The following is an 18,746-nucleotide window of genomic DNA, read 5'->3' on the forward strand; positions in this document are numbered from 1 at the left end:
CCTCACCTTTCCCACCTGGCCTCTTGGGGTTTGTCAACTGATGGTACTGATAATTTTCTGCTATTGTAGCACCATTAAAGGGCAACAACAATGACAGTGTGTGAAGCAATGGAAAATGTAAACTGCTCAATTCTTGTTGTCTACCTGTCCTGTATCTTTCCTGGTAAACATCACCTATTTCTAGTTCTTCTTAAATATTACTGGCAGCAACCTGTGGGTGTTTCTAACACCACCACACCACATATGGAGACAAACACCCTCAGCCAAGGGAGCGTGGCTTGAAAACCCCAAGTTCCAAACCCAAGAACCTAACGTCAAGTTGCACAATTTAAAGTATACACTAAAGGCTTGGACACATTTAAAGAAAGAAACTGCTTCAACTTTTAAATATTCTTTTTTTGGGGGCACACAAGTATTGCTATCCAGCATTGCACTACCAGCTAATAATTACTTATTTTTTTTAACTGAAGGTGTTAATGGACACCATTCTTAGAGAAACTGATGCAGCATTTCCAAGAACTCTACTGGCAATTCCCTGAGCTTAGTAACAGCACAATGTTGGGAAATTTTCCAGCACAATTCAAGATGAAAGAGATTCATCATGCAATGCTCTTTAAACATGCATTAGTACTACTACCACCATCAGATATATTGTCAACATACAAAGGAGTGAAGTTTCCAGGTAACAATTTTAACAGCAGCTGCAGTGTGGAGTAAAACTTTACCCTTCCTGACTGCAGACAAAAGTGTAGCTGAAGTTTAGGCACTAAAGTTACTTCTGAAAGAGGGAAAAGCTTCAAAAATATTGAACCAAGATACCCACATAGCAAATGTCAGGAAAGGTGAAGTCAAGGCATAATTCCCTTAAAATCTCTTAAGGAAGCGTTTTCTGCTTACAGAAAATTAAGTTCTTACACACATTCAGCCACGTCGTTATTAAAACATGAACAAACCAACTGCCTGAGTGGGGAAAAAAGCACAGCTGTGTCTGCTTCAGAGAGCAGTGCAAGAGGACACGTTACTGCAGTGAGCCCCATCCATGCAAATGGAGTCAGACTGCTAGCAATGAGTAACAGTCAATATATGAATACAATCAGTACAGGTTACAATAATTATCAGATGATCTTGCTAGAGAAATGACTAAGACTTCTCAAAATATCAATGTTTCTCACCTTACTGTGACATGGGTTAAGACTTCCTTTGCTCTTCAAAATACTGGGAGGGGTGAGAGGAAGAAAAGGCAGCAGATGCAGCCAACAGTAAATGCTCATTAGTAGTAGTGCTGCAGCTCAGGATGGAATAAAAGTAATTATAAAGACAAACCTCCCTGTTGTGGCCAACAGGAAACAGTTCTCATGCTCACTTCAACAGATATTTCAAAAAGCACACAGGCAAAAGTGAGCTTTTTACATTACTCTTAGAAACATAATGGTTTTTAAACAAAAGAGAGTGTTCTCATTGTTCTCTTTTCACTGTTTTACTGCTCTTCTGGAAAGTGATACAGGCAGGAATAGAAAACAGTTTAGAAAAGTCAAGAGAGGCAAGATAGATTCACTGGGAGATTTTGGAAAGAATCAGGTCCTAAACTTCATCAGCTGTTTTAGAACAAAACATTACTGAGGGTGGTAGGAAGAAAAATGTGTGCATACATCATCTGGAAGACATGCAGAAATGCAAGTGTCAGACTCTAGACAAAAGAATAGAAAGTTAAAATTGTAAGGGCAAAACACTAATTCAAATTAACCAAATAAGGAAATATAACATAATAAAGGAACAAAGTAAAATATAAATTATATTATTAACATATAAACCCCAGAACATTCAGGATCACAAATTATCCCCCTGATCTACCAGCTTAAAGTGATTCAACTTCCTTTAGCACCAGGCAACACAAGATATCACTTACAAAACTAAGCTGCAGCACAAAGCACAGATAATACTTATCAGATCAAAACATTTTATCAGTTAACAGAAAACTTCACCTCTGCCAGAATTTATTTACTGGCAGTTCTTTTTTTTTTCTTCTTTTTTTTTCTTCTTTTAAACGGTCTAAAACTGCTTTAAATGTTATGAAATACCCAAAATACTGCATGGCAGTCAACCTAAGAGATGATAGCAACTGAAAGGTCTTTTTATGGCACAAATTCTCAATACCCAAAGTTGGCACAGAAATGGATTACAAACAACATCGTGTCTGAAGATTGATTAACCATCTGTGGTCCTTCAGATTTGGTCCCTTGACCCCGGGCATTTAATAGTTTTTGAAACAAAGAATTAATTTCCCTAAGCACTGTATCTGTGAATTGCTCCTGCAGTTACTAACAGTGCTACAGAACAGTTTTCACTGTAGGTTATAAAAGAGGTGTCTGAGTCAGATGTTGTGGGAGTTAACAAGGCCGCATCCTTGTCTTGTACAGATTATTTGAAACTATATTGGCAAGTCAAACCTTATCCCACAAACCCAGCACTGGCTCTCAAGAAGGAAGTTCCTAAGAGGAGGAAGAGGCCAAGAGAAGAACGACCTTCTCCGCCACAGAAACTCGTTTGAAGCACGTCCCTGAGTTTGGAGAGAGAGCGGCAGGGATGTTACCCTGCCTACAGGGTACCTGCAGCCTTTTAACCTCTGGAAGCGGCCTTAAGCCATGGAGCTCTTTTTGGGGAACACAAAAGATGAGCCCAAGGACCACGAGCGGCCGGCACTCCGCAGCCGCGGGGCAGACCGGACAGCGACCCCCGCGCGGTGCTGCCGGTGCGAGCCGGGAACCTCGCCGAGCAGATGACGCTGGAACCCAGCGCTTATCCAAGCACCCCCCACGGCAGAGCCCGCACCCCCTCCACCCCCCGCGCCCCGGGCAGGCCGGGGCCCGGCGGGACACGGGGCCGGCGCCGCGGCGAGCCCCGCGGAGCTCAGCGAGCCGAGCGGAACACCGCGGGGCCCAGGCCGCGGCACCGGGGGCTCGGCGTGCGCGCTCCCCGCTCCCCGCCCCGGCACGGCACGGCTGCACGCGGCCGCACTCACCGCGCAGCGCTGGGCGCTCCCGCCGCCTGCCCGGCCCCGCGCGGCCCGGCCCGGCCGCCGCTCCAGCGCCGCCTCAGCCGCCGCTCCGGCCCCGGCCCGGCCCCCCGCCCGCCGCGCCGCCGCTCCCGCTGCAACTCTCGCGAGAGCCGCCCTGGCGGCGCCCTCCGCGGGAGCGGCGCCTGCGCGCTCACCGCCCCGTCGGGAGCGCGGGCACGCCCCGCGCATGCGCGGTGCCAGGCCGACCTGCCCTGGCCCGGCCCGGGGTCCCGCCGGGAATGGCGGGGGTCGTGTGGGAGCGGCAGGGCACAGGCAGCACGGGCCGGGCCGAGCACCTGAAAGGAGGGTGTACTCAGGCGGGGCTCGGGCTCTTCCAGGCAGCTAGACATAGGACCAAAGGGCCCAGTGAAAGCCGCGCCAGGGGAGGTTCTGGTTGCACATCAGGAATCATTTTTCCACCGAAATTGTTATTAACCACTGCAGCGGGCTGCCCACAGCGTGGTGGAGGCACCGTCGCTGCAGGTGCTTAAGGAAAGACTGAACATGGTCTGCTTGACATCGTGCTGTTGGAGCATAGGTTGGTCTCTGGGGTTTTTAACAACCAAAGCCATTCTGTGACACTGCTGTCGAGGCTCCGTGTCCTCCTCAGTGTCTGGAGAAGAAATCACACCGGCTTTGTGCACAATGCTTGCCTAATTTGTCAGTGTCTCCACTTGTCTGTAAACAGCCATCTACCACACCATGGAGCCAGCAGGGAGGAGGTAATTCAGAAATTCTAACTAGCAGAAGCCCACCGCAGCCTGTCCAGGCAGTGTGTGAGCAGCCAGCGAGGGTGCAGAGCTGCTCACCAAGCCCAGAGCACAGAACACGCCTGGGCAGCCGCTGTGTGACAGCTGCCATCCCTCCTGAGCACTGACTGAGGCACCTGCGCTGCAGGAACAAATCATTTCATCACACCTGGCAATTACAGCATCCACAGAGGCCAAAATTCAGATTGCACAGGCAGCTAATGTCAGGGTTTGCATGGATGACCCTCCTGACATTCTTTTAGCTTGAAAATATTTTTAATTATAGAGTAAAGCAGTTGCTCAGGTAAATGTCAGGCCTCAGTCCTTTGATAAAGGCATAAATAAAAAGCTTTCCTTTAGAAAGGAAAGGTGGTTTCTGAACACGGAATTCCTTTCTAGCACTGTACTCCCACCCCCTGAAGGGATGAGTTACTACAGGGTTGCTCTTGTCCCTCCCCACTCCCCCACCTCCACGAAGATGCCAAGACTGAAGTGGGCACAGCCCCAGTGTCCAGACATCAGCTGCACAGCCCAAGCTGGGCTCATGGAAATTTAGGATTGTTGTGGACCAAAGTCTACAATTTAGGCACAGGTAACTGATATTTTGTTGTATGGCAGAGATGCACATTTCCAGCCTCCAATTAAACCCTTTTTAAAAAATAAACCGTGGCACTGGTTGCTCTCCCCAGCTGGTGTCTGCCAGGGGGTTTTGGTTACATCCATGCCAAGACCAGAGTACCATCAGAATATTTACCACAACCTCAGACAACCCAGCTTATAAATAGTGTTCTGCAAACATTGCCTGCTAACATTCCCATTATAAATGCTTAAGCAGCTTGATAAAGATTGAATTAAATTTGTGCTTTAAACCCTTGGCAAGTTCATTTTCTCATCCTCACAACATTGTCTTTAAGGGGTTTTAACTTATTGCCAGGTTTTGGGGGAAGATGTGAGTTCTTCCCATACTTCATTCAAAACATTGGAAAGGGTGGAGAAAAGGAGCTTTAGGAATTGAGATGTTACAAATGTTTCAGACATTCTTTCTGAGGATGCAGAAATGGTTCATTTAGAGGTGACACCAAGACTGGTGAAATCAGAGCTGGATTCCAAGATCACTCAAATGCCCAGTACTTGTTCCTAGAACAGTCCTACAGGATCTCGTGTTTCATGTATGCCCTCAAGATGGGGATTCAGAAGTTCATAGCAGGTTTCTCTAAGTTAAATAACATCTCAAAGAAGTTATAGGAGCTACTTTTAGCTGGACTTGAAAAGCCAGCTATGGCCAACAGCTGCCAGTTGAATGACAGCTACTTTATGGGGCTGCAGCTGCCTGACTGTAAAAGGGCAGTCCTAGAAAATCAAACAAGCAACAAATTTCAGAAATAGCAGAGATTAGAGCGTTACAGAGAGATATTCCTGACTGAGGAATTGCTGAGATGTACTTGCTCACACACCAATGCATGTAGAATGTTCCCCCAGCTTGCAAACAAGTTAATACTTTATAGAAACACACAACTTCTTGTGCAATACTGTGCAGCTTTGCTACAGCAAAAGCCAAAATCCTGACATAGCTGAGTAAGGGTGAAACAGGCAGAGACATTGTTTTGCTAAAGATTCAATTTCAATTTTTTTTTTTTTTGCAGTCTAGGAATGGCTTGAATGTTCTATGACAGTTGATGATGATAAAATATAATCCAAGATTAGCTCTGAGTATTTTAAGAAGGTAAGAAAAATCCTTGTGTCTGACATTTCTTTTGGATACCTTTTTAAACTTCTCAGAGCAGTCTGGGGAAATAAATGTATGGGTTTTGCTATCAATAGATCAGAGGAATATTTGCTAAAATGGGTCAAGCAGCCACTAAAGGTTTAAAATTGCTGCTTGCAGTAGTCGTGTTAATGCCATGTTCCTAAGGCTGTTCTCCTCAGACATGAGGATCTGTCATCATCAGGAACTACAATACACTACTGACAATTTAAGGAACTTTGTGTTTGTTGCAATGTGTTTTTTTTAAAGGCATCTGGCACAATAATTGTCATGAAATACATTTATAACATGCACCTTTCTTCCTCTGACGCATTTCCTGCTTTCAAAGAATTGCAGTGTTTTTTAAAAAAATCAAACCCTTGATGGGCTCAGCACATCTGAAGATGCTCCAAATTTCACACTGTGATTCTGCACTGCACTGCTGCAGTTTGTGCAGGGTAACACTCTGAGTGTTGTGTGGAAGTTGTATCTGAGCAGGACACAAAGCTTGCTCCCATGGAAAATGGGACATTCTGCCTCGGGGAATGTGGAATAGATGTAGACAGGACCAGATCAATTTTCTTCCCAGCTGAAAATTTACAGCCACGAGACTGTTCTGACAGCTGGGGGGACTGCCTGGATAAACACCTCGGTGTGAGATGTGCAGGGATGCAGTGGGTGAGGCACAGGGGGAATGACAGGAATGTAGGCACAGCGTGGAGGCAACGGGGAATGCTGGGAATGGGGCTGTTGAGATTTATTGCATTAATATTACCTGCTTGCCTTTTTCTTCCCACATCAACCCATGTTAGCCTCAGTGTGATAATCAAACCAGGGACATTAGCCATAAAATACAAAACTATTTAATTTATTACATATTTGGGTCTGTCTTGGAACAAAATTGCTTCAAACATGCCTGATGCTACCAAAGAGCAACAAATATGACCTGGTCTATGATGAATACCTTGAGAAAAACCTAACACTGAGGTTGCAAAGTCAGACCACAGACTGAAACAAAACTGCAGGTACCACATACAGACAGAACTGGCAACAAATTCACATTTTTTGTCAGCTCATATTAAAATGGACACCAAGGATGAGAGTCTACAAGACTTAACTGCTATTACTAGTTCCTCTAAAACCTTAATTCAAGATTTAGGTTTCTGGTCTATAGGATTTCCCCACATGCCCATATTTGGAACATTGTGTGACAGGACTAATTAGGGAATCAGACAGCAAAGCTAAAGAAAAATCCCCGTCCAAATGTGTTTTCTGTGTCTGCTCTTTAGAGAGCAGGATAATGAATGAATTGGGTAACTACTTTGCTGTATATTGGTGAGCACTAAAGGCAACAATATCAAAGAGAAGGAATAGATGTATGATAGCAGATAATAGATGTGTCCACATATAAATATATAGATATCCATATTCTGCAAACAGGGAAGCAGCATTAGGAACATAATTGGCAGTTTTTAACTTCTGAGCCAGCTGAACCCCTCCTGATGCTCTGCCCTGACTTCTCACACACCCTGAACTGTTATCACAACTGTCTGTCTCTGCAAGTCTGCCCAAGTGCAATCAATAAGTGTTGCTGCTTGTGACCCAGACAGAACAGCTGATCTGCCAGAACAGCTTCACAATTTTACTCATTACAGATCTCAAGAGCACTTGTGAAGCAGTTTAATCACCATGTGAGACCAACAGGGGCTGTTCTGACTTTTATAGACCAGGAGACGAGAAAACTTAAGCTCAAAACTAGCAGAAAAAAGGTCCAAACCAAAACCACCCATGAGTCTTACATTCAAGCAGATTTCTTTCCATACCACCTGTGTTTTTGTGGTCACAAAGAAGAAATGACAAGATTTATAAAACTGACTGTGTAGGAAAGGCTGTTCTACCTGGGACCTGCAATGGCTGTCACTGACATTAAGAAATTAAACAATAAAATCAGTTGGGTGGGGTCACCCAGAACTGCTTTAGCTCTGAAAGAGACCTGTAAAAGAGAACCAGATCCAGCTATAGTGTGCCATCCCCCTTTCTTCAGTACAAAAGGACTTCTGCTTTCTTCCTACTCCCAATCCAGTCATCTGTCATTTCAGTACAGCCTGGAATTGTCAGTTAATTACTTCTCAGTTTGGAGAAAAACAAAGCAGATGCTGCTTATTATGAAAAGGCAGAATCACTCTCTTTTGAAAAATATCTCTCTTATTTTTTATAATTAGACACTGAATTACATGCAAGTCCCTTATTTATTAAGCAATACACAGGAGCTGGGAAGTAATGTAATTCAGCTAAAATGAAATTCTGCCTTCCCTTCAGCTTTGGTAAAGGTGGTGGTCAACTCAACTACTCCTTTTAATTTTTAAGACTCAGTCAGTTTTTGTATCAATCTTCCCCTTTCAATTCCTTTTTCCACTATGCACATTATAATTATAGTCATTTCTTAGCATCTGTCATGAAACATGCAAGGGGGGGGAAATCAGACAAACAGCCACTGCCCGTTCTAAACAATACAAACTATTCTCACTGATTTAATTATATTTAAATTATTTTGCACGACTGTTCAGAAACTCTACTTGTCAAATACTGATTAAAATGCAACTTCAATGCTTTGTCAGAGAGCTTAACTTAAAAAAAAAAGGAAAGGAAGATTTGGGGGGTGGGGTTTTGCATACACTACCTGCTTTAAAGTGGTCCTAGTGAAATTCTCATGTCTGCTCTACCCGCAGCAGGCACGCTGGTGAGGAGTGACTGAAAGGCACAAGCAGGGAGGTCAAATAGCTCCTGTGGATGTGCTGGGCTGCACAAGCTGCTCCAGGCTCCAGCTCACAGCAGGCTGAGCCCTGGCTCTGCCCATTTGCTGTGGCCCCAGGAGGAGCCAGCAGATCCCTGTGCTCAGACACAGCAGCATGAAATGAAGATTTGCAGACTACAGGTTTGAATGATTTCATTTCTGTAAGCTCATTTCCCACCAAAGTTATAAAGGAGGCCTTTACATGGTGTGACAACTCTAAGAAATATAAGGATGTGGAGAAAAAAAGCACTCAAGGAATAGTTTAGAAGCTATTTAGAAGGAAGTGATCTTAATTTGCAGGCAAAATGGATTGATTTGTGGTTTTCTCCATATCAAAATACTACATTGCTATAAACATCCAGAAGGAATATTACCTTGTTTACCATTCATTCACAGTTCTGCAGTACCAAACAACAGAGAGGACGATGACTTGAGCACTGTCCTGTAGACCAGGTCTTCACAGCAAAGTTCTCAGGTCCAAAAATCACACCAGCTTAGTGCCTCCTGAGTGCTTCACAGCATTTGCCTCAAGTTTCCCTCTGTCACCCACTCCTAAAACACATGGGAAAAGTGCTCTCTGGATCCCTGTCCCATTTCTGAATCTGTAGCAACACTGCCCAATTCAGGGGTGCTTCTGCTCCTCCAACCTCCCCTGCAGTAATGCACTTGATGTTCTTCATTTATTCTCAGCACCCTGCAAGAAGGAGGTCCCTGAGGTGAGTTAGATCAGGTTTACCAAGGAGGAAGTAAAGGCACCAGCACCTTAAAGGTGCAGCCTGTCAGCCCCTGTGTGTGAACATTTCACTGACAGAAATTCTGCACACACTGTACTTGTGAGTGAAAACAGGGTTTATTAGAGGCTTGGTTAAGATCCACAGGGAATCCGTGTCAGAGGCAAAACAACCCATATTCCAGATCTCTGTTCAAGATGTATCTTTACTCTGATCTTTTACTTAAAACCTTCAACTAATTAAGTAGATTTTACTGGGTAGAACTAACTAAGAGGAACTAATGGGATGCTTGGGCAGCACTAAGCACAACTCATGATTTTGTGTTATTGCAATTGAAGTAGGACATTTATCTCGTTTCCCTTCAATGTACAATCTCTAAACTACACCCTCAATTCCCCACATCTACCATTTTGTTTCCTTCTAAGTCACCAAGACCACTTTCAGCATCACTCAGGTGTTGTGGGGGTTTTTTGTTAACCGATTCTAAGGAACTCTTTTGAGTAGCAAGCTCAGAAAATCCAGGAATTCTGTAGCCTTGATTCTCCTCACTGAAATTTAAATTGTGTTTGAAAGAGATGAAATCACACCCGTAGATTCCTGCACTGTGTGTATCCAGACACTGTCAAAGTAAACTGTCTCAAAGGTGTATGGAGAAGCTCTCAAAATGCTACATTCTTAAACTGCATCTGCAGTGAAAACAATGCAGAGCTTAAGCTCTTTGTACAAAATGGCAAACAACTGCACCAGGCTTTGGCATTTGTAGTTCAGCAAGCTAGTCAGGATGAGTTTTGTAACAAAATATCGCACATGGGAACTGCCACATCGCAACTCAGGTTAATACGAGCTCTGCAATGAACTACAGGAATAGGAAAGGAGTTAAAATTGACGGACATACATCTTTCCAATTTACTGCGAGTTCAGAAGTCAAGCCCCAAATGTCTGCAGGCAGAGGCACAGCAGTGAGACATCTCTGTCACACCTCTGACTTCCTTTCCAGACTCTGCAGAGGCTTAGATTTCATGTAAAGATTAGCGGCTGGCTAGGTTTGTGTGCTGGTCCCTGCCATGGTTTCCTGTGCACCTGGCACCCTTCTCTGCGTCCTCCTTCACCTCATGGCTCCAGAGTGTGCCGGTCTGCTGGTTCTCTACGGCAAAAGTGGCTTTTCAGCGGGAGATCTGCAGGTGTCACCCTCCTCTTGCAGGTGTCACCTCCTCCTGCAGCGGCACAACCCCGTAAAAGGGACTCACCTTCTCTCTCACCCCCTTCCCTGGGGCACCCACCACGGCCTGCCATTTGCCAGGGCACGGAGCCTCGGGCCACGGACCGCTCTCGGGCCCTCTCCATGCCCTCCCGTGCTCCCTTCACCCCAAAGTCACTTCACTGCCCCTCATTACCGCCCTCACGACGTGTCCCCAGCAGCCTTGGGGTGACCCTTGCCCTGGGTCTCCGCTCCGCCCGCCGCCCCCTCAGCGCTGCCGCCCCTTCCCCTCAGCCTCCCCTCACCGCCGGCCCCGACCCGCCGCCAGGGCGGCTGCTTGGCTTCGCGCGCCCCTCCGTTCCGCCCAATCAGCGCGCAGCATGCGGGCGGCCGCGCGGGCTCGCACCAATCAGACAGCGGCTTCTTGCGGCGGCCCCGAAGCGCCCCCGCGGGCCCCCGGCTCTGGGGCGTCCCGCCTGCCAGTGACCGAGATGGCGGCCCCGGCCCCGGCGGCGCGGCGGGCGAGCGGCCCCGCCGGCAGCGCCCGGCGCGGCGGGTGAGTACGGGCCGGGCGGCGGGGCAGGGCCGGGCTGTGGCTCTCTGGGGAGCGTGGCCGGGCTCCCCACCTCCGCCGGGGGCTGCCCGCCACGAGGGGGGAGGCCCGAGGCAGAGCCCGTGGCGGTCCCGCAGCCCCGCGGCCCCGTTGCCCGCAGTTCGCCGGAGCGTTACCCAGCGGCTTGGGAGGAAGAGGAAATTAGGAAAGGACACACAAAAGGCGGTCTAAACACATGATGGCAGCTCAGCGCACCGGCGGCGCTTCTCCCGCAGCTGCGGGACAGGCTCCGGCTGGCAGCGCCACGGAGCATCCCCGGGACACCGGGAGCATCCCCGGGGCACCGGGAGCATCCCCGGGGTACCGGGAGCATCCCCGGGACACCGGGAGCATCCCCAGGGTACCGGGAGTGACACCGGGCTCGGAGCATCCCCGGGGTACCGGGAGTGACACTGGGACACCGGGAGCATCCCCCGGGGCACCGGGAGTGACACCGGGACACCGGGAGCATCCCTCGGGGCACCGGGCTCGGAGCATCCCCGGGGCACCGGGCTCGGAGCATCCCCGGGGCACCGGGCTCGGAGCATCCCCGGGGTACCGGGAGCATCCCCGGGACACCGGGAGCATCCCCAGGGTACCGGGAGTGACACCGGGACACCGGGAGCATCCCCGGGGCACCGGGAGTGACACCGGGACACCGGGAGCATCCCTCGGGGCACCGGGCTCGGAGCATCCCCGGGGCACCGGGAGCATCCCCGGGGCACCGGGCTCGGAGCATCCCCGGGGTACCGGGAGCATCCCCGGGACACCGGGAGCATCCCCAGGGTACCGGGAGTGACACCGGGACACCGGGAGCATCCCCGGGGCACCGGGCTCGGAGCATCCCCGGGGCACCGGGAGCATCCCCAGGGTACCGGGAGCATCCCCGGGGCACCGGGAGCATCCCCTGGGACACCGGGAGCATCCCCGGGACACCGGGAGCATCCCCCGGGAGTGACACCGGGCTCGGAGCATCCCCGGGATACCGGGACAATCCCCCGGGCACCGGGCTCGGAGCCAGGCCAGGGGGTGCCCATCAGCCGTGGGTGCACTTGGGGTGGCTGCTTACTCCACTTAAACTTTTAGTGTCTGGTCCCAAATTGTGGCCTTTGGGAGGTTTTCCAGACTCCTTCCAGCCGGGATAGCGTTTCCTCACCTTCACTCCTGTGCCCGCTTCATCGCAATGTTCTGATCAGCAGAAGTTCGTGGCACACTTCGTTTTGTCCCAGACATCCACCTGCTTCAATTCTCAAAAGTTGTGATCCATACAATTCTTTCTGTTTGTCCGTTTGGGAGCTTTTCCCTGTCAGGATAACAGAGGCTGTTATTGATAAGGAAAAGCCTAATGAATTCCCTTTAAAAATGCCATTACATAAAGCAGGAGAAGTTTGTCTTAGATGATCCTATCTACCCAGAAGACAGAGAGAAAGGAGTGGAAAGTGTTTTAGTACACATTTAACACTGAGTTTTCACAGGAAATCTTGTGCCATGGAAGAATTTCCTTAAGTTAGCCTTACCAATCTTAAAAGTTACCAAGATAAAGCAGAGACCATAAGCACCCATCCATCTTCCTGAGGCAGCTACCAAGGCATAGATATTTTCATGTTTTCTCAGAAAAGGAAGCTACTAAGGATTGCTTCTTTAAAATCCTATTATTTCCCCCAGCAATTGTAGAATAAACTTCCTAGTTGAACAGAGAGCTCACACACAATGGGACACAATGGAATAGTAGCACATGAGTTCTGTGAAACACTTTAAGTTACTTGGAAATGCAGGTTTCTATGTAAACAAACTGTTACTCAACAGCTGCTGTACTGCATTAATCTACAGGGCTTGCTCAGATGTAGTAAAATTTGAATACCCTAGCAAGCAAACTAAATTTATTTTCCAAGAAACCTGCCTAATATAGACATACATAGAAATAGCTACATGGTGCTGGTTTTGTGCAAGATATGTTTTATTCTTTAGAGAAATGGTTTATATTTCCTATCTTTTAGTCAAGCTTATTGAAAAAAAAATTTACATAACGTTCTTCTTAACCATGACCTTTTAAACAAACACCTTGCCAACATTTTTTATCAGATGAGAGGATTAAGATATTAGTGCTTCTAGCCTCGGTCACCAAACAAATCAATATTGGTGCTGCAGGTGGAAGCAAGAAAACAAGCCTTTGTCCTCTAATCTTCACATTTCAGCTCTGTTTACATCTTGGTCTGTCAGGGCCCTGCTCAAATTAGGTGCTGGAAGCCACTGCAGACACTCAGACCAGCCTGCCCCAGGCAGAGACACAAATCCCTGGGCTGGGAGGGTTTCTATCCCCCTGGGGCTGGCCAGGAGCAGAGCCAGAGGCCAGGGGGCATTGGCCAAGAGGGTTGGGTTGAGTTGGCCAGAAGGTTGGCATTGGCCAGAAGGGTTGGGTTGGCCAAAGAGAGTGACCTGCTCGGGCAGCATTGTCCTGCACTTAGGAGCAGGGTTTGCTTTGGATGCTTGGGTTCACATCTGTGATAATCTGTTTGAGCACTAAATAGTGCACTGTGCATCTCTTGAGTCAAGACTTGGGGGAGACTCTTCAGGAGCTGCAGAGAGCTCTGGTTTTCCTTTCACAGCAGAGTGAGGCAGCTCACTGCCCTATTTCTAGACACAGCTCATCCTACGTGTGTCCATCATAAAACCTTTGTGCAGCTTGTGAGAATAGCCAAACACAATCTGTGAAGTGCCTTTGCTGGGTGAGGGCTGTGCTGTGCTTGGAATGGGTGTTTGAGCTTGGTCTGAGTGGCCTTCTCAGGTGCTGAGTCTGCTCTGGGAAACTCCCAGAGAACAGCTTCCCACTGGCACAGTTTATCACATATCCAGATGGCAAACACTGGTGTTAGAATGCTGTTTAACCTATATTTACTGTCAACTATGATTACAACACCTTTATTTATAATCTAGAATTAAGAGGAAAAGCTGCACTTTTGTCTCTGAGTCAGTGTATATTAGAAAAAATTGATTTGCTAAAAGGTCCTATAAATACAGCACAAGCTTTTTAAATTTTACTTTGTGCCATTTTCTTTCTGTGGTTTTCTAACATTTCAGTATTATTTAATTTTAAATGGAGGTAGTTATACAATCCTGGTTGCAATATCATGATGATGAATGACAGCTGTCACTTTTGCAGTGAATTCTTCCACAGATTTGCTGTTAAAATTTCTGTTCAAGACATTGTGCCACAACATCTTGTCTCTGCAGAAGCTGTAGAGGCCCTTCCACCTTTCAGAATTGTGCCTTTTATTGCATTTTTCACTTTGATCCAGACTCTCTACATGCTGTGACTTTCTGTGGCAGGCACTACCTGAAGCAGAGAAAGTAAAGCCAAGTAAATCCAAGCCTTTTTAACCAAGTAAGGAAAAATGAACACAGCAAATACTCCTTGGATTTACAATACCTTAATTTGTAATAGTATCACCCCCCGTGGAAACAGTAAGGTAGACTAAACTAACTTTATAATTCTTTGATCATATTTCTTTTGATAATTGCTTCTCAGCTCACCAAAATTAAATTAAAACAAAAGTAAGTGTTCTTTCACTTGTGGAACATCTTGTTTTATCAGTCTTAATCTTGCAAGTAAACCAAAGGTCCTATTCTTACAAGTGTGCCAAAGCAATTCCCTACTCCCCTGCTCCCTCTCTGTTGCTCAGGTTTCATTTTGGGCAATGTCTCTCTTTTGAATCAGTCCAATGTGCAAGTCCTGAATGCTGGAGAAAGTAGGAAAGAGTCAGATATTTTTTATTGGAAAACTCTCAGCAAGTAAGGTTTAAACAAAAAGTAATTTTGCCTCCAAGAGGCACAGTTGTCAATGGATGACACTCAAAGTTCATTTCAAATTTCATCCTGTTTGTGATTCAGTGCAGAATAGACCTCTCTCTGATTCCTGTCATTTAGGAAGGGAAGCAGAGGCTGTGTGAAATCAGCTCCTGATTCTTCACAGGCAGGCTCAAATGAGATATGTGACTGCTACTGGGTTGATAATACTTAGCACATACACAAGACTATTTCAGAGGTTCTCACTTTACAGATACTAATAAATTTACTTCACAGTCTCCCTCTGAAGCAGATATGCATATTCCTATCTACAGTCTGGGGTTATTGAGGCAGAGAATGTTTAGCTGGCCCAAATTCTGACAAGTCTTTTTTCACAGGCAGATACTGAAGCCAAGAAGTGTGTCTGCCAGCTCCCTTGCTGTAATTATTCCATGCTCTCAGTGGGTCTCAAAGCAATTGACAGCATCACTTGATGCACCTTTGGAAGGCCATATATCAGCAAATGTGCCCATGTTGCAAATTATCAGGCAGACATCAGCTCCTCATGAGTAGGAAGACCGTATGGTTCTGCTGATATCAAAACAATCAGCTCAAATCAAAGCCATTTTCTCCAAGGCAGCTGCTTTTTTTGGTTATTATCTGTTCCCCCATGTTTCTATTCTTGGTTGACAGATCAGACTTCTGTTCTTGAGGAATTCACTTTTGGCAGCAAGAAATGTTCACACTCCCCATAATTTTTCATAGACTAATCTGTGTTAGGAATTTTCAGTAAATAACATGAAAGCATCAGTGATTGAACACTTTAAGGAAAATAGTATCATTAGGTTGATTTATTTTTCTCCCTAAAGACAGCAGCTTCTGAAACACATTTTTCTTTTCAACTGTCTATAGGTTCTATAATTACCTGATCTTTCTTTGTGCTAGTTGTTTTATAAGTTTGGTAGGCAGTATGTCATGCTGTATAGTTTTTTATTAAAATTCAACATTGCTGTCTCATACTGATGGTTAGGTGATTTGAAATCCTTGGAAAATCTGAGCTGTAGTATTTTTTCCTATATAAATACACTGGCTGCATAAGACATTGTTATTCAAGAGATGATCTGGTAAAGAAGAGGGTGAATGGACCCTTGCAAAGTTCTGCTGTCCAGAGGAATGCTTCAAAACACTTGTTGATACTCTGAGCTACAAGACTTGCTCTGTGCTCAGGGCACTTCCAAACTGGAACAAATTGAGGGGGGATGTGGATGTATTTTTCCAATTTAAAAAGGATATCAGACACACATGGCAACCCAGGCACAGAACTCACTCAATCATGTAAAATGGAGATATTCTAAAGTGGGTTGCAGACTTCTCCCCATTGCCTGGGTTTGGCACACAGGACTTCCAGACAGTTGGCTTGCTGTTAAACATTGGATTATTTGGTGAACCCTCTCCTGGGTTTCACTCTTGCCCAATGATTTGGAAATGTATCTCAGGCTGAATGCAACGTGATGACACTTGAACACCACATCCAGCCATTCCCAAGTTTCACAAACTGCTCTAGGCTTGAAAATCCTGAGGAGAATGCAGTGTGCTGGGGAAGTGGAAGGGGTAAACTGGCTGCACTGGGAGTGTGTGGTGTCTGATCAGAGCAGCCACAGCTTCAGGCATCTCTGATTGTCTGCAGCTGAATATTTGACACCCTCCAACATGTCCCAGCAAAGCAGTCCCACTTCATTTCTGTCCTGCAGAGTGTAACATGTCGACGTGACTAATTACCCGGGCAGACAGAAGGGAGATAAGAACAGGGAGGACAGAAGGAAGCAGATATTCCAGTGTGGAATAGCAGTGCACAAAGCTAGGACAGGTCCAGAGTGTGGAGAGTCCCTGAGTCAGAGTAGGGATGGAGGTGGGAATTGCAGCAGTCCCTGAAACACAAGGACCTTGCAGGGTGAGTGGATGCACAACTGGTTGCCTCCAGAATTTATTAAGTTGCTGCAGCCTCAGTGTGTGAAGCTCTTTCCTGAGTGTTTGCAAGACCTCTGTAATGCGTGTCAGGTGTTTAGTTGGAATGACAAAATTCTTGCTGTTTTATTTTGATTGATTCTGCATTTAAAAGGAAGCATGCAAATCACATCTTCAGTGGCTCCAGTGCCAGTCCAGGTGCAGAAATTGAGCAAGGTTGATTTCTCATCCTAGCTTGTCTTTGCTATTGACTTCAGTTATCCCAGTACTAAGATACACTAACCTATCAGGGGTTAACTGTGTTTGGAATTTTTGGTTCTAAATGAAAACCCTTTTTAAAAGTTGGAAAATTAAACATTCTCCATGTTCTGTGTATCCAGATTGGCACAGGAAAGACTTGCCTTCTTGCTTTCTCTGTGTGAAATGTCTGCAGTCTACCACTGCTGCTACCTTAAATTAGGGATCTGAGAAAAACTAAACTGCTTCTGGTCTGGTTAGTGTGTTCAAATTTTGGAGAAGCCCTGAACATGTACAATGATGAAGCAGTGCTTTGTGCACCACTGATTATTTTCACAAGCTCATGTTATGTTGTCCATTACAGCTTTTGGGTTTCTCTAAACAGGAAATATGCACTCTTTCCAACCAATCCTTTGTATTTTTAACACTGTTGGTGTGTTTCCTGCTTCCCAGCACTGAAGGACTCCAGGGTGGTGTTCCTGAGCATGCAGATGATGTGCTGTGAACTTTAGGGAATGGCGTGTTTTGCATTCAGGATCACATTTCAGTTTGCTGCCAGGAGCAGAATGTCATTGAGGGCAGTGCAGAAATTCTGCCTCCTGCCCAGCTCAGCTCCTGCCCTTCAGCCATAGCCACCCACCCTTGCTGGATGCTTTTGAAATCCAGATCCAGACAGAAATTCAGGCTCTTAGCTGTGTTTGTACAAGTGAGAGCATGGTGCATAATTCTTTCTGTAGATCAACTAATAAATCTTACCTTGGAGGGGACTAAAAAGAAGGATCATGGATTTATCTTGGTCCTTTTATTGTTAGTGACCGTTTTCTCCTTAAAATCATCTTGTCTTGCCTTCCCTTATACAGAAGTCACTCTCAAATTAAAGGCAAGATACTAAGGCTCTAAACTGCTGTGTGCAAACACACAAAAGTACTTTTTCCTCCTTCTCACTCCTGGCCCTTTGCTGGGAGCTCTTTGTCGGCTTCACTCCAGCAGCTTTGTCTGATCTTCTCTTTGCAGTTGCTAATTGGCCTGGCAGGGATATGAAGTGACTGAAAATAACTTTATTCCCTCATTGTGTGCACATTGAAAGGGTCACAGAACAGAAAAGTAGGGCAGAGTCCAGACTGGCTCATGCCTAGCAGCCAGAAAATGGCACTTGAAGGTGCTGGTTGTGGTTCTGCAGGCAGGGCTTTGATAACCAGCACTCTGAATATTGAATGCCTGCTCCTTCTCCCCCAGAATGCAGGTGCAGGATTGCCTGCAGGAGAGGAAATACTGATATCTAACTGCAGAGGGGCTTTCTGAGTAAGCTTTTTGATGCCTTTTGTTTTCCTTGAGGTTATGCAGCATTGTCAGAGCTGTGCTGTAGGTGTCTGTCACAAGGATGGACTCTCCAGAATCCTTCTGTGAAGAAGGCAGTGTTGTATAAACCAGGGTGGTAAATCTTAGCTGGCAAAGGCCAGTCCTGCTGGAGGTGTGTGGGTGGTTTGGGTTGATTTGCATATTTAGCTGCTTCCTTGTTTATTTGGATTTAGGAGAAGGATATGTCCAAGCCCTGAGCTTCTGTGTGAGATTAAAAAATAGAATCAGGAATTATTAACCAACAGAAGGACTTTTCCAAAACAATCATAGCACAGTCTGATAGTATCATGTTGTGTTTGTATGTAAGACTGTCCTCTGGAGGAATGTACACCAGAAAAGACATTTGGCAGAAGGAGAACAAATTTGTGCCATGGGAAGTAGAGGGTGAGCTAGAAGAAGGATGTGAATTCCAGAGCTGCTTCCTACCTCAATTCTGTTAGAGTCCCACTTGCTGAAAAGAGAAAAGGCCTAGATCTGTGGTCATCTGGCAATATTTTTAGGAGTTCTGGCCTACTTACTGGTATCAGATCCATGCTCAG

The 18,746-nt window shown here is 46.4% G+C and overlaps 2 protein-coding genes and 1 long non-coding RNA gene across 4 annotated transcripts in view; 1 reads left to right on the plus strand and 2 right to left on the minus strand.

Annotated features, from left to right (window-relative positions):
- GRB2 (growth factor receptor bound protein 2) overlaps positions 1-3,169 on the minus strand; it is a 47,748-nt gene extending 44,579 nt beyond the window's left edge. Inside the window, exon 1 of the mRNA XM_064395564.1 lies at positions 3,020-3,169. The gene's annotated coding sequence lies outside the window, so the exon portion shown is untranslated. The remainder of the gene's footprint in view (positions 1-3,019) is intronic.
- Positions 3,170-6,440: 3,271 nt separating this feature from the next.
- Positions 6,441-12,573, minus strand: LOC135284185 (uncharacterized). Of its 2 annotated transcripts, XR_010349645.1 has the most exons (5): positions 12,381-12,573; positions 12,020-12,166; positions 8,717-8,894; positions 8,229-8,299; positions 6,441-7,653 (listed from the first exon to the last, which is right to left on the minus strand). It is a non-coding gene; the product is annotated as an uncharacterized LOC135284185 (long non-coding RNA). The 2 variants fall into 2 exon arrangements; XR_010349646.1 differs by lacking the exons at positions 12,020-12,166; positions 12,381-12,573 and adding an exon at positions 10,468-10,522 and having other exon boundaries at positions 8,717-10,287.
- Positions 10,673-18,746, plus strand: part of TMEM94 (transmembrane protein 94) — a 50,282-nt gene continuing 42,208 nt past the window's right edge. The window contains exon 1 of the mRNA XM_064395559.1: positions 10,673-10,827. The gene's annotated coding sequence lies outside the window, so the exon portion shown is untranslated. The remainder of the gene's footprint in view (positions 10,828-18,746) is intronic.

The sequence above is a fragment of the Passer domesticus genome, chromosome 20 (assembly GCF_036417665.1).
Source record: "Passer domesticus isolate bPasDom1 chromosome 20, bPasDom1.hap1, whole genome shotgun sequence".
Taxonomy (NCBI): Eukaryota; Metazoa; Chordata; class Aves; order Passeriformes; family Passeridae; genus Passer; species Passer domesticus.